Raw genomic sequence first — 14,727 nt, 5'->3', positions numbered from 1 at the left:
TTTTGAAACTTTGAGATTATTGTCATGCAATGCTTATACTAGAACAGTATCTCATTTTACTCTTACTAAACTTCAACTGTTTTGAAATTCTCATTCAGATGAAATGAAAACGAGATAATTCTGCCATGAATTAAAGATTGGTTCGTGGCCGATAGTTTGGTCTCTTATGAATTGATTCATGATTATATTATCCATAAAAAATATCAAAGCACGGTAAACATGTATAAAGTTGTATTAAAATTTGTACTACGTATCGTTTTTCTGCACAGCAATAAGAATACTCTTTTGACTATTAACTACTGATATTCAATGTTTACACACGGTGACCTAAATTAATTCACTCACGAATTGTATATGACTGATGATATCGAATATTTGTGAATAATAAAAGCTGATTTTACATTAAAAGATTGTTCTTAAAATTAAAATCCATATTGATTACAGATAGGCGTACTATAAGCACTTATTAACATATTGACACCCTGTAGGTATCATAAAGCGGATATGTCGACGCTAATCTAATGCTACTCATACCTATTATACTTTGCACTGAGAAATAAGCAATGACATCAATTATTGTTATAGAATGGAAATAAAACATAATATATATTATGTACACAGAACACAGTTTTATTAGAAAACAAGTTAGTTAAGTAAATAAAAAAAGAAAAAAGAACAACTTTTAAAGGGAATAATAAGGACATAGGTACGCAAAGTCCAACTTCGCGTCAACAATTCAGAGTGAAACAGTGCAATGTTATAAAACATAATATTTACGTAACTGGTAAAAAAATTCCATACAAACAATTTTTTAACCAAAATTCCTGATGCATCTACACAAAAAAAAGTTCGACCGTGCTGGTAAACATTTCAAAAAATGGATAAAATAGCTCTGTTCGCGATCACCTCTAGCATTCACCATAAAAACACTTGTGTATCACCTATCAAATCACTCCACGCGAAGCTCTCTATCGCGCGAAAGATTAGCGAGTAATAACTGAATGGAGCAATGATTGGTGAACAAACAAAGCACTCGCCAGGCGAACGAATAATGGAAGGCATACTTCCAATCGATTCAGAAAGGACAATGAAATCTATCACTCGCCGGACGCGGTAATTAAAAGATGAATTATCCGCCATATTTATCGACGACCGTGCCCGAGCACAAAGGTTGTCCGAGGGCGGCACGCTCCACGATAATCGACGGCACAGGTCAAGGCTCCGACTCTGAACGAATGATGATCGTTCGACGGGGAGCGATTAATAAATAAATAAGACGCGGAAACGATACCTCTTACCACCTGTATCCGTATCTTCGCGTCTACACTCTTTATCTATAGCCTGTTAAAGAGGATACGCTCAGCACTTCAGTTTCCTTAAAGCGGATGCGTCGAATTTACGGCGTCGTCCACGAGGACGCGCAGCTCGTTGAATTTACGAGGAAAATTCGAGTCATGGATCTTCATAAACCTTCATAAACGTGGCATTTTCGACATCTCGAGGAAGTTCCCTGGGGGGTGCATGTTTGCGCGTCATCGATGCCCTCGTGGACCCTCGACGCGCTTTCGAAAAGTGCAACGCCACGGGACAGTTCCCGGAGCATGGATTTAACGAAACGTAACGTTCCTCGTGAACGTTCCGAACGTTTCCAGAATTCCAACGTCTTCTAGATATTTCAGGAAGCAACTGGTCGAGCCTTCGAATAATTTCTTTTCGAAGCACACGAAGCGAAAGACTCTCCGAGATTGCGCGAAAATAGCGCGACACGAATGCTGAAAAGGAGCCGCGATTTCCTGCTCATCGAGGCACGATGGGGGAGAAAGCATCGTGACAGGGTTCTTTTGAACTAGTAAGGATCTGCGAAAAGGCACGAAGCGAAATTGTTACAGGTACTCGCGGAATTGAAAGTAGAGGATATGGTCCGATTCAGTGGGAAATCTATTGGGCTACGATGACAAATTCATTCGAGTCTTATTGTGGGCTATCGTTCTGAGGAGTCTATTAATTTCTTGGGGACTTATAGCTAAAACATTGCGGTGGAGAAAGTCTTTCAATCACAGAGTAGGTAGATTTTCTTTATAACTCTAGAGAGCTCAAGGTTTCGCAAAACTTAATTGTATGATCAATTCTAATACCAAAAAATAAGTAAACATTTAGCTTAATGGTACAGAATACCTAAAATAATTTATTTGTTACCTACACATTTAACTTACAGCCAAAATTGCAATAAAGCTAGAGATGATCGAGAAACAATGCTGTGCGGATAACTGGATCTGTCGTGAAATAGGAGTCCACGGATTATCCACTACCTCGCTGTTTATTTGTTCATATAATTGGAGTTAAGTTTCATGTAACTGGATTTTGCTGAATAACATATTCGGTAAGCCAGGTACTGTAACGACATAGCGTCGGATAAACGGAGTTCAGATAAATGGAGCTCTACTGTCGTAGCTTAATTTTAACATCTTATGTTAAGGAAAATATAAAAGAATATGTTTAAGAATGGTTGAGAAAAAACATTAATCTAACTACTTTATAACGTAACTAAAGATATATTTTTATTAATTGTTAATTATTTTTGTTAATTTATATTTATATTATATTTAACATTAACTATTTAAGTACCCTTTTATCCGAAAAAGTAATTTATATCAAATTCAGCTATTGAATACATCAACAATTAATATCCTTTTTCCAGATAAAACCGAAATCCTATTCCTACTAGCTACTTTTGTTGTCCTTTCATACCAAAATCGTTCCTGAAAACGGATTTCTGTTTTACAATACATCCTATCATCTGCTTATAAGTATAACGAAACGTTCAGAATTGCATTGTTTTCCTGCGTTTTCGCTATCATACGCAAGACAAAAGGATACGGATGAAAAGAGTGAGAAACAAGGGGTAGAAAATAAAGTGAATGGATGACCAAAAAATGAACGACATAGAGCGGAGGAGGAAGAAAATGGGAAAAGAAGGGAGACAAAAGCGTTTGTAATTATACCACGTTTTCCCTGAGATTCGGACGAAACAAATCAAGCCGAAAGGGTTGCGGAGTAACAATGGCGGATTCATGGGAAGAAAGGCGTCATAAATAATGTGCATCTTATTCGAGCTCGACGGTCTCGAGAGCAGGCTAAAGTGCGAAATTGTGTAGAACTGTGCAGTGCATAGATTTAAAACTGAATACAATGTTGGGTGAAATCGGAGTGTCAACCCAACCAGGGTAAGCTCGGAGATATGTCGAATAGGCTTTCGAAATAGCCCGCTGCGATATCGAGGGAGACGTGGTTTGTGAAATGTGAGGTTGAAATTCCCCTTGGAAAAACAAAGAGAGACACTTACGCGCGTTGTAACGTTGTCGAGCACGAGTAACGCGTGTAGGATGAAAATCTTGGGACAAATTCTAGAGAAGAACGGTTTCCTGATTTCTTATTTTTGAATAATTTATCATAATATTTCTAGATTTTACTTTGTCTTTGATTCAGTCTTTGCGAAGTTTCTGCTATACGGAGTATTGGACAATAAGTGTCAGAAATTTTAAGGGATGATTCTATATACTAAAATAAGATAAAAATTTCAAATTTAGTTTCCGAATTATTAACACCTTCGTATACAATAATGAGTGAGACTTGTAGTGTCAGTACCAGCAGCGTCTTTTTCCACCATTTTGTGCCCACATTTTGACGAATAATTTAGACTGAAGGGGGTTAATTTTTGAGGAAATGTCTAAAATACGCGTGAAATGTGTCTGATTTGGGATTTATTCTACTGACTTCACTGTGTCTGATTTGAGATTTATTCTACTGGCATTACTGTGTCTGATCCAGGATTTATTCTACTGATTTCAATGTGTCTGTTTTGAGACTTATTCTACTGGCTTCGCTGTGTCTGACTCGGGACTTATTAGAGTGACTTCGCTGTGCCTGATTTGAAATTTATTCTACTGAATTCATGGTGTCTGACTTGGAACTTATTCCACTGACTTTGCTGTGACTGACCTAAATAATGCAAGCCCATAGTAGGATAAGTCTTAAGTCAGACACATTTCACGCAAACTTTAGACGTATTCACAAAAGTTACTAACTCTGAAATAAAGCTCCAAACGAAATTTCATCATACTTGATTCCCGTTCTATTTTTATATGCAGAATCACCCATTAAAATTTCTGACACCTGTTGTCGAACACCCTGTGTGTGATTCATAAATATATTCACGAAGAATTATAAAATTCACATTTTTAAATAGTAATCATACACCTATCACTTCTTGTATTAAAATTATTGAAACTGAACAACAAATAAACGTAAAATTGAAAAATAAGGTAACTAAAAGAAGAAATTCATCTGAGTAATTTTAAGAATTAACTAATATCTTAAATGTACTTCTGAGCACATGTTTATGTCATAAAATACATACAATATCTTTGAAGGATAAAGTTTTATCAAATTCATGGCACATTGAAGTTGAGAGAAGTAATTTCGTTGCTAAAACCCATAAAGAGTTTCCTCGACAGAATAATATGATCGAAAGCGAAATAATGAGTACGTAGATGGAAAACGGAGTAATAAGTAGATAGAAAACGAGATGTAAAGCTGCGAAACGGGGAACGATTTTACAGCAGGTGGTATCTAACCACTGAAAATAAAGTAATAGGTAAAACAAGTGTGACCACCAGAGAGTAAAACTGAGAATACATGTTGCTTGAAAGGACAGAATAATAGAAGAGGTCGGGTACCGTAGAATTTAAAATGGAACACAACTGGCTGTCTAAAAAAGAAACAACGAAAGATATGTAAAACGAAGAAATACGTGATAACTGAATGTTGCAGTAGCATTAGATTGAAACATGCATTTCATGAAATTTCAACGGAGAGACAGAATGAGAAGGGGTTAATATTGTATTACGCCATCCTTGCAAAACAGAATTTTAATATTATTAGTACTCTCCTAGTGTGACATAAAAGAAATAGATAGTCAATGCCCCTCCCTTTTTACACATTAAACGTTACTCTTCTTTCTTTGAAGTTCAAGTGAAAGCATTTTCCTTGAAAGGATTCCATGAAAGGGTCGAATCGTTGGCAAACAAATTTTAATGCTTTCCACTTTGCTCAACAAGACTGTCAATAACTCCAACCGAGAACAGAAGGATTTGTCGTGGCACTACTTTTAGGATATTACAATCAGACTGAGATTAAGTACATTCAGCAGGAATGACAAGAAAGCACTTTGGATATCGAAAAGTGGAACACAATATTTCAACTGAAAAGTAGCAATGACCATGTAAGTGAAAAGTTTGCTACATAAAAGCAGACAAACATAGGAAAAGCTGAACATTGCTTTAGCACATCACTGGGGAGTGAAAATTCAAATGCATAGACCGAGGATTCAGCATGTACACTGTAACATAGGAAGAAAAGGTCACACTTTGCTAGTAGCAAACAAAGCAAGCTTTTTAATCTTGAGACTTCAATTTTTAATTTTTTGTTCTTATGAACACATTTCATCAATTTCGTAGCTTTTCATTTTTTGCAGCTTCTTAAAATGGGATTCATATACGAAGAGAGTTGAAGTCTTTTTAGTATACTGTTTTCTAAAATTTTTCATGTTTTTCTACACCTACTTGAAGATACTTTAGAAGCAGAATTTATATTTTATGAAATGAATAAGAATACAGAAAAGTTCATAAAGTCAGTGTAGACAATAATTTTTGAGTAGCTTATGGTATCATAAGAAATTCAATTACATTGAAACTTTGATCATTTAAATACTATTGCGAAATACAACCTTTGTTCACTATTGAAAAATAAGAAAAAAAAGAAAGCTGCCCTTATACTTCATTCCACCCTAGTAGCTATGTATATTATAACGTAGTCGATAGACATTCGTAGCAATTTTATATAGTAACATGTATATACGTAGTAGAAGAGTATAGCTGCTATAGCAATGTAAATTGTGTTCATTATTGTGTATAGATACTGCGAATAAGTATTCGAAGAAAAGCACTCCCCAAGTCTGAAGGCAAATGATGTTTAAGAAATGAACGCACACATCTGTTGTCGAACACCGCTACATTGCGTTTAAATATTTCAGCATTGAAACTTGTTCTGTGCACCTCTGACACACCATGAAGTACTTTATTCCTCGAATGTTATTTGTAGTATCTACGGAACAGGAAGGATACAGCAACGTAAACTTGTGTTTGAATACTTCCCTTAGACATCTTTTAGCAAGGCAGAATTCGCAATTTTATAAAAAGTAATTAGAAATCGGTATGATTACTTTCGTGTTTGATGTACATTGCAGTTACATCCACAGTGTAACATTGCATTTCAAGTGGAAGGCTTTATTGGAAAACTGTCGCGTCTTACAGGAACGATACAAGAGGGCAACAGAAGTAAACAAACGAGCAAACTGGCAAGGTACATAAAGTGGTTAAACGAAAACCAGAATTATGAAAACTGAAATAGCAAAAGATACTTTTTCTCGAGACAGAGATGAGCGTCATCTAAAGAGGAGAGTGTCTTGTTGACGAAAGGAAAAGCAAAGTGGAATATTTCTCAGCAGAAGTTTTCTCAAATATTTCTTCAATGTACATGTACAGCAAACAAACTAAACATTTGTACTGACATGACTGTACCTTATGAATTTTTTGAATACAATAGAAAACATGAAGCATTCAGATAACGAGGAATCAAGAAAAGCTATATGGCAATTTAACGCACTCTTAAAAAGAAGCAGAAATGACGAAAGAAATAAAAAAGAAGTCGATCCTTTTGAACAGCTTCCATGCAAGCTTAGCTACAGTCGTAGACTTTATTCGCTTACTGTTTCATCTCTCGATAAAAAAGTTTCCACGTGAGAAAAAAGGAGGCTGAATCGTGAGAGATCCCGGAGCAGATATGAAATCCCAGACAGGTAATTAAAACAGCTTCATGAGAAACATAACTTCACATCTCGCACAATTACGGAGAGGAGAGATATTAATGAGACCCTCAAAGGAACAAAAGTACCTTAAAAAGTTCCCCGCTAAGATTTCAAACAGAAAAACCGGCTTAATTCCTCCTGATCTCTTTCATTCTCTGAGCTATATAATCCTTCATTGCTCGCAAAATCTCGCTAATCCAAACTCGCAGGTACGACAGATCTCTCTTTTCCAAATCGATACGCCTTTTTGCCATCGAGCTTCTTTTCTGCTTTGCTGAATTATTCAGACTCGCAAGTTCCATGAACTTTATAGAAAGAAATGTACCACGCGTGCATTTCTGCAAGACAAACGAATGATGGTTCTTCTTGACTATGAAAGCGAGTTGGAGTTCTTTCGTTCGAACTCGAACCGTAATTTTGATCGAAAAATAAATGTAAAAAATCTTGTACACAATTATAAACATTGATATCTATAGTAATATTACTTTAATTATACAGGAGACTGCAGATTGACAAGCGTAGTATTTATTTATAAGTAAGTAATTTATAAGTAAGTCTGTAGTTACTGTATACGAGAGATAAAATTGTAAAGTCAAAATGATATGAAAAGTAAAACTGAAAAGAATGAATCCTATTCTTTGAAAATTCTGAGTCCAGAACGTAATAAGTGACAGAACTGACGAATTCTACTTATGCCTATTGAATATTCTATCAATGAGGTATCTAAGTTGCTGGCAGATGTTTTGTGCCTAAAAAATTCATTAGAAAATAACTACGATGTATAACCAAAGGACAGTTAATGTCATTCGAGGTACTTAGCTACAAACTGTTCACCTTTAGGAAATTGTTTTTTCAAAGTTTCAATATTGTGGCTACTTTCGTTAGCAGTATAAGAAGAGAGTTATAATAAAACTGTATTGGGTTATGACATCCAAAAAGAAGTGATAATACTTTAAATTTTTAATAGGACTACTAACAATCATTCTTGACATATTTATGAGCTCAATCCTCTATAAACACACACGTCTGTGAACAAACTTGTTCAACAAATAGTCCTAAACTAACATCTACAGTTTACCCACAATTAATATTGTGTCAATATTATAACACAGCGACTACAATCACTGCAATTCCTTTAGAACAAATAATAAAACACAGAAGATTTACAACTTTCTACTTCACTATCTTTATTAATGATTCTTGAATATGTTTCATTCAAATCAATAATTACTAATTCCTTTTCATAACACGCATGAGTAAAGTGAAAACAGCTGCTACTTACACTATAGTGAATTATTACCTAACTACCTATATTACATCTCATGTTAAAATAGCTACATGTAATTCATAGTAAACGCCCTGCTTAGTTTATCCAATTAATAATAACCTCTAGAATGAAATACCCAGTACTCCATCTCCAAAAGCTTCTTCAGAAGGTGTTAGAAATTGATGTCTAGACAGTGCAACGTATTCTATTTCTAGAACATCCTTACATCCTCGACAAGAGTAATCTATTACTTTTGCCTGTTTAAACGAACACTACTAATTGCAACAGCTCACAGGCGTAGAAGTTTCAAGGATTTGATTCTCTGGACGATAGCCGATCGCCAGCTTGGAACGCAAAGAGTAATCAACGGATTCGTGACAAGCGTTGCATTCGGAGGCCTTGAAGACGTCGCGTGTATTTTATAACGACGGTATGATTGATAATGGGGCATTACCATGATATTTCCATTTGTTTTAAGGCCCCTGCACACATAAAGGACCAACGAGGGAACTAGGTTATTCCCATTTTTCGCATGATTAAATCACTCATCTAAATTCAAGCATTCCCCAGAACACACCCAGCGCGCGGACCTATAAGCGTAACACGCGGTCGCGTAATTTATCTTGTAACCCCTCGCGATACATCGTTTTCGGTAGATAAGTGTCCGCCACGTTCAATTTACAGCCGTATTATCATGTTAGCTAGCTTAATGGCGATTCGAAACAATCAGTGCTTTGGTTGCCTTGTTTACTCGAAATCTATGCACACTAACTCTGATTTTAATTTCAGCTATTCTGAATTAAATTTTTTCTCTATTATAATATCGCCTGAAACGAAAACAAGAAACATTAGATAATATATGTATTATTTCTAATAGTGAAAGAACCTTGGTTCTAGTTTTCCAAATTAGACACATGGAAACTAATTTCTATTGAAACAATTTTTTATATACGACAAAGAACTAGGGATTGTTATTTTTCGTTTATAATGCTGCTTTCTCTAGAATCTAGAACTATATTAAATCTCAGAGTTAAGCGTTATTGGCGATTTCAGCGACGCAAATCGATCGATCTTCGCTAAGTGTTCCATTCAATTAAGTCTTGGGATGCGCTTAAGGGTAGAAAATAATGTTTCGTAGCGAAAAACTAATTGAAACGTTACTGTGGAATTACTACGTTCCTTTATTTGGGACATCGCGTTAGGTCGATATTGTATACACGTAATTAACATTAATTTTCGTGGTCTGTTTGAAATTCAAATTTTGCAATATTTCGTAGAACAAAACGAGCTTGGAATTGTGCGGTGTACTTTACCACTATAATGTACCGACATTGAAATGTTTCATTTTGACGTAAGATTGCCTAGAAAATTGTAATTTCCATCAGGTTTCCCTGGATATGCAAAATAGAGAAACAATTTATTTGAAAATATAGAAACTTATAAAAAGTATCTTTCTATTAGTAATAATAGCTAAAAAATAATAATGGAAAATATAAAAAATTAAGGTTAAGGATTTAATGAACATTTGCATTTATGTACTTATATTAGAAGTTTTTCATAAAATATTTTCCATGACATATATCACTACAAATGGTGTATATTACTGTTCAAGTTATCGTATTAGTTATTAAAGAACAAAGAATAAAATGAAAGTATATTTTCAGGTGAGAATGATTAATACCAAAATTCAAAGTCAATTTATTCAAAAATGGAACTCTGTACAAAAAAATACTCTGTTATCGATTTAGTTTTTTATCTGCAATCATCTAGATATTAAAAAATGAAAAATTTGTAATCTAACAAGAATACTATATAAATTATATGAACAATAGTATTTCTAAATTTTAAGGTACATATTAGAAATGAAATCCTGAATGTTGCTGACATTGTTTCTTTTCACAGTACGTGAAAAAGTATTTAAATACGTGTTGCACATATGTACATTTTAGATGTAACACTGCACAAAAATACGATTTCTAAGTTACGACTATGAAGCAGTAAAACGTACTCCTATTCATCGTAAAAATTTTACTAGCTATACTTCGAATTCGGTGAGTTCCTTGAAGAATTTCTCAAGTAAGTAACTAAAATCATTTGTTACCTACCAGTAATGTTATATCTTCTTCAGACAATCTAACCAAATAATATAAATCTCAGGAAATAATTCTATTGTTTTAGCCAATTTTATTACCTTAGCATGCAACCTTTTTTAATGTTCATAAACATTTTTTCGCTTATCCTAAAAAACAGTTTTACAAGTTGTATCACTTTTGAAGCAGGTACATTTGCAATACATTTCTTCAGAGAAAAAGCTAATAAAGAGAACTTACGCTATAATCCTATTTCGTCTTTACAATATGCTATGTAAGTGACTATCAAATACAGGAATCATTAAAAATGTAACAGACATTCCTTTCAAATCGTTCTGAAGTAGAGTTACACTATAATCTGTCCAGCTACAAAGTCTGTACTACTTGTTTAACCACAAAGTCCTGTCAGACATCTCAATAAGTAAACATTTCGTTCAATGAATGTTGTAACAAGCCTGCAACCTCGACATCCACAGTTTTCGAGGTTACTTGCACGAGAAGCCTCGAATCCACAGTCGCAAGTTAAAGAGTTATCACAAAAATATCAATTCTATCACGATCGAGTTACTCAGCACTTAGACTGTCAGGGAGAAAATGATCGAAGTAGTTCCAAAATACTATAGCAGGTATTAAACTTCATATTACATTCATTTTTATTAAAAATATTCCCATATCTAGTTTCATCTCTAGTTCTTTGATTGATTATTCAGAAATTCGATTGTCAAGACTGTTTGGTTTCTCCACTATGCAGACAATCGATGTTGGACTGTACACAAAACCTGTCATACATATACAATCGAGGTGGCTTCGTAAATATGTAACGTTGACAGAATAATCTAAAAAAGAATTCGAGGAGCTTCGAGTCAACAAAATATTCGTAACATATTCAACTAGTTTAATAACAGTAACAGAACCCCTAATAAAAATCTTGCTAAACACTTCATCAAAGAATATGCCACAAGGTATTTTCAAATCTAATTTTTAGCTATGCATATTTCTATAAAAATCCTGCAGCATAAGACTTAAACAGTTTATGATATTCACGAAAAGACGTGAAAAATGTTGAATAAATATAAGTTTTGAACCCAATTCTTGCGATATAAAAAGCTCAACATTTTGACATCATATTCACAAGAAATATATGTATATTTTGTACATTTTACATTTGAATACAAAATTGATACCATCGACGCACATTTCCTGCTCTGTCTCGTAGAATTTTGTGTTGCACAATTTTGAACTGTAATACTTTCAAACTGACTTCTATTTACATATGTATTGTAGAAACTCATATTGCCCAACAGTCATAAGCACAAAAGTAGATTTTACTCCGACAGGATTGATTTAGGAACCTAAGTTAATTAACACGTAACTATTAAATAATTTTCCTATGTATCCTTTCTTTCACTTATTCAAATATAAAAACGCAAGAATATTTCACACAATAATGTAATTAGAAGAAACATTGAAGAAAAGCAAATTCTAATCCCACTAAAATACAAATTTATAAACTCTTATCTTAATAACAGTGAAAACAATGAAGAAATCTTAAAATAGCGTTTGGTACAGGCGTAAGAATCTGCATTAATTATTTATAAATATTAATGTCTAGTATGTTAAAGCATTTAAAATGTGTTATTGAACAAAAATAGCTTTGAACAAAATTCTAAACTTATGTAAAAATATCGTTTAGTTTAACGATTTAAGTTTGTAAAGTGTCAGAACATTAGTGTAATAAGAAAATTCGTTCTTTGCGTTTTTTCCTAAAATGTATACATCTTGATATAATAAAACTGCAGGTTTTTTCATTTTTAACACTCGTATGCAATATTATAATATGGTCTAAAATATATTTCTTTGCTTATTTTGTATGATTTCTATAAACTTTGCTCATTATTAATATTACTTAAAAATTAACAAATGTTAAAGTTTATTTTAAATAAGAATTAAAAGCCTCTAAATTATAGACCTCTTTTTTAACTTCTTCAAGAATACTAACACTTCAAATACTTTTAGTGTTCAAGTAGGTATTATCAAAAAAGATAATGAACTGAACATCAGCACGAAATTATTCACTAAAAACTAAAAAATCCCAGAATACGCTTAAGTGATACACCGACCAAATAAAATATAATAACTTTTCTACTCTCAAAAACATTATCCCCGCAGGCCACGTATATGATTAACGAAGCTGTCAACGCGTTAAACATCTTTTCTCTTCGTAACAACGAATATATTCGCTATTCTAAGCGCACCATGTGTGTTCATAAGCTTCTCAATTCGAATTAATTTCCTTTCCCTCAGTTTCCCCACATCGCACTCTTATCTCCTCCCTTCCCCAATCAATAATTCTAACAGCAATACTAAAATTAAGAACATTGAAGCTCACATACCCCTGCTCATGATGACACACGCTCCCGTCGAACCGCAGCAAACGCAACACCATTCACATATCACTCCTCCAGCAAATGTTCCCAATGACACTTGCCCCGACTAGCCAGCCGAGTACATAACTATCGCGAAACAAAACAAGTGCGTCGAACTCTGTCCGTCTCGCGGTTCACCTTTCAGTCCTCCCTTGTCACGCTCGCCACACAAGGGAGACACCACGTTCGAAATCCGCATGCCCCGACTCTACCGGCGACCGTCGAGATTCGAATCGCGCGGCATTTTTTCCCTCCGCCGGTCGATGCCTTTCGATAGCGTCTAATAAGCCTCCTCAGAGATCCATCATCTTTGTTTGCCCTCCCTTCGCCCTATCCTCCTGGGATTGACAGAATCAGTTCCCCTCGGGAGCGAAAGGCTTCCACAGACAAACGATTCAAGATATCCCACCTCCCTGTCCTTCGTTCCAACACGATTTCCGTTCTATCGGCTCACTCTTCCCTTCACGCCAGAACGTCTCCTCCTTATGACGCTGAACTGTTTTCGATTAGGCCGAGGAGCTATCTCGTGCACTCGCTAAGTCGTCGCTCCACAGTCCTCCGACGACTTCGCTCTCGACGTGGTCGTTCTTCACCATCCACCGAATCAGTCTGTTTATCCCAAATTCGACGACAGTTTCGCGGACTTATCGTTTCCAGGGGTGGAAGAGTTTGAGGTAGGAGTCCGTGTGCTCCGTCTGCTTGGGGCTACGTCCTGTTGCTTCGTGTCTTCTCTACTGGCTCGGCGAGCGACGTGGAGGGGGAAACGAGTGTGCCCGCGAGCTTGCGGAGCGTCGCGACACCGACAGACCGGTTGGACGTTCGTCGTACGACTAGACCGGGTTCTTGCCGTTGACCTGGACCCGCCTTGCGGCGCTTGCGCCGCGCCGCCAAATTACTGCCCTATCCGGAAAACCGTCCGATGCATGACGCAACGCATTGTAACGCCCTGTGACCGGTGTTTTCTTGCCGCGTGCGTCCGCTAGGCCAAATCGTATTTCGCGCCACAAGTCGTCGCGATTTTAACGTTCCAGTCTTCGGCTATCGTGAAAATCGCGTCCCCCATAGTGGTGGGATTGCTCTGTGGTACCTGGTTTACAGGATGTTTGAGCATTTCTGCTGTTTTTTTTGTATTCAATCAATGGAGGGTGTCCCAGAACAGGTGGTCAGAGTGGAAAGAGGGTGTTTCCATGTGAAAATATAGGAACAAAATGTAGAATAAAAATTCTTGGTATTATGCTTAGTTTTTGAGAAAATTGACTTTGCATTTAGACTGAGTACAAGTGTATCGAATTCAGTTTCAGGCGTTTGAAGGGTAGATGAGGAAGGAAGAATGCTTCTAGTATACGTAGAATCAGTCAGACAGAGAGTAATTTTGATGCATGCAATTAATGCAGGGTGTTCCAGAACAGGTGGTAAGAGTGAAAAGAGGGTGCTTCTATATGAAAATATAGGACCAAAATGTAGAATAAAAATTGTTGGTATTATGCTTAGTTTTAGAGAAAATTGACTTTGCATTTAAACTGAGTATAAGTGTATTGAAGTTCAGTTTGAGGCGTTTGAAGGGTAGATGGGGAAAGAGAAATGCTTCTAGCATATGGAGAATCAGTCAGACAGAGAGTAATTTTGATGCATGTAATTAATGCAGGGTGTTCCAGAATAAGTGGTAAAAGAGAAGGGAGTGTTTCTACATGAAAATATAGGTCCAAAATGTAGAATAAAAATTGTTGATATCGTGCCTAGTTTTCGAGAAAATTGACTTTGCATTTAGACCGAGTACAAGTGCACCGAACTCCAGTCTCAGGCATTTGAGAGGTAGATGGAGAAAGGAGAATGCTTCTGGCGTATCGTAGAATCAGTGTTCAGACTGAAAGTGTTCTCCTTACCCTGTGTACCTTTCAAGCACCTAAGACTGTACTTCCGTACACTTGCACCTGACCATAATTCAAAATTGAATTTTCTCGAAAACGAAGCACCATATCAAACAGTTTATTCTCTGTTTTCGCCTGATTTTTTCATATA

At 35.7% G+C, this 14,727-nt stretch overlaps 1 protein-coding gene across 2 annotated transcripts in view; it reads right to left on the bottom strand.

Annotated features, from left to right (window-relative positions):
• The window catches only part of 5-ht7 (5-hydroxytryptamine receptor 7), a 218,906-nt gene extending 205,408 nt beyond the window's left edge, over positions 1-13,498 (bottom strand). For both annotated transcript variants that reach the window (XM_076393389.1, XM_076393390.1), the window contains exon 1: positions 12,676-13,498. The gene's annotated coding sequence lies outside the window, so the exon portion shown is untranslated. The remainder of the gene's footprint in view (positions 1-12,675) is intronic.
• Positions 13,499-14,727: the final 1,229 nt, after the last annotated feature.

Source organism: Calliopsis andreniformis, chromosome 3, assembly GCF_051401765.1.
Source record: "Calliopsis andreniformis isolate RMS-2024a chromosome 3, iyCalAndr_principal, whole genome shotgun sequence".
Lineage (NCBI taxonomy): Eukaryota > Metazoa > Arthropoda > Insecta > Hymenoptera > Andrenidae > Calliopsis > Calliopsis andreniformis.
The sequence above is the reverse complement of the archived record's forward strand: the minus strand, read 5'-3'. Positions and strand labels throughout refer to the sequence as shown.